Genomic DNA, 2,097 nt, shown 5'->3' on the forward strand with positions numbered 1-2,097 from the left:
GATTAACTTGAGAATGCAATTACGCCGCCAGGGCAGCGCTCCCTCCACTTTTATTTTTCGCATTTCTTTTCCTCTCGGGGGGCCCCAAAGAAAGAAACTAGGGATCACGACTGAACGGGCTTCCCAATGAACCAGACGCAGGTGGCATGAGAAACCCCACCTTCTCACACTGTGCATTCTCCTATCCGCGCTGAAAGTGCAGCGACCCGCGAAGCAGACGGTGGTGAAATGCGGAAGAGGACGAAGTGTCGCTAGCACTCGCTAGAGAACGCCGTGGATCTTGGGCCCCGGTCGGATGCTGCCGCCGCCGCTGCGCCGCTATCGCCTCTCCGACAGCCCTCTTAAAAATGTCGCCACGGTGGCCTCCTGGGCGACTTCCACAAAGGGATAAGCTACGCGGAACGAGGGGTCCAGCCGTAGCACCCGTCCAGCGGTTCCGCACTCACCTGCAATTTTGGACGTCAAACAGTACAGCTTGCTCGCTTTCTCGGAAGCAGCTAGTGTTGTCTCTGGAAATGTCATGACAATTCCATGACAGTTTCATGAGTGGGGCGCGAAGTGTGGAGTGCACGATTTCTATTCGAGATCGCTGGACTGGGGTGACTTGTGCTTCATTTTTATTTTCCTGATTGGTGGCGTTAGCTGCATGGGATATCCACGCTGTGCGCTCCGAAGCTTAGCAGAGCTCCTCATTGTAAACAGCACTGCTGCTCTGTTCGGTGAATAAGCGGAGTACACTAAAGTATCGCAATCAATTTGTGGAATGAGCACCGGTTAGTCGCACTTAACAAAGTCAGGATGACGTCTTCCGGCTTCTGCAGGTATCTGCTATAGCTTTTCTCAAAACGCCGTTTTGCCTTCCTCACTGCGGAATCGCTCGGTAATGGACGTAATAAATTGTCTATGTTGTTGCTGAGAGCGGGCGTGAGCATGCAATCTGTCGTAGGAAAGGCGTAGCGCTATTCAAGACAGCAGTGCATGGGCTCTGAGCCGGCGGGAAACGCACTCGGACATTGGCCAAGTTCTCTGGCTGTTAAATGTGCCCTCGCCCTTGGTTTCGCCCGTCGGGCTGGGAACCGCGCATGAACGCCTTGTCAGCTTTCGCGACCATAGGAGGCGCCGGCACCGCCCGCTTTCCACAACTGGACAGCGCTCCCGGCGTGTGTTCAGCTAGTACACGTGTCTGTCCTGGCAGCGCACTCGGCACCCCTGAGTGCTTGCAGTGCTGGATGCGCAATATCGATCGTGCCCAGTTTATGCGGTGAGCTTCTCACCCGTTCGCGACAGTGGTAGGCTGTTCTATCTCCTATCGAATGAGGCTTAAAGGCTCCATTACTTTTCACGATGGATATGCTACTGGCGGTGAGCATTTCGGAAGCGCAAAACGAATGGATGAAAGACATCGAAGATGCTGGTGAGGACACGTAGCGCAGAAGGCTGCGGCGAGGGCCACGCGGGTTTAGTCATCGTGAAGACCTGGTCTGGCGCTGGCACTGTTTGTAGCCTTGCTCAGTGCCATGACATTTTTAATGCGAAAACATGACTTGTCCTATTAAGAGAAAAGCCGGCGGCGTTCGTTCGTGCTCGCGAGATGGTCATAAAAATAGTGTTACGTCATCCCGCAGAAGTGCAGCGTAGACAGAATGCGGAGGTGAGCGGAGGCGCCAGACGTCTGCTGAGGGGGAAAGCGCAAGTATTGGTTGAGGGAGAGGGCATCGTGCCACCAGAAATGGCGCTGCAGGGCATGAAGCTCAGCTAGCAAAGCGGTCCACGACAGTAAGTCGCCATCTTTGACGCCATCTTACAACACATTATTGTGGCCAGCACTGTTTTTTCTCGCCAAGGCAAGGGTGGGTATAAAGCTTGAACTTGAATCCGGGAAACTGCGTTAGAGAAAATAATTATATGTCACTCTTTCGCGTATTTACAATGTTTTAGACACATTTTGTAATGTTTAGCATACTGATTGTGTTCGTTTCTTTTAATATCAGACGATCTTGAACGATTTTCATGAGTAAATTGAGTAAACGGACTCGGAATTTCGGTTTGAAACTTCTGCTTTCGAAACTGATTTCAGGTTGCCTAAGAGAATAAAGC

This window comes from Amblyomma mixtum, chromosome 3 (genome assembly GCF_055824585.1).
Source record: "Amblyomma mixtum isolate Tamu chromosome 3, ASM5582458v1, whole genome shotgun sequence".
NCBI lineage: Eukaryota > Metazoa > Arthropoda > Arachnida > Ixodida > Ixodidae > Amblyomma > Amblyomma mixtum.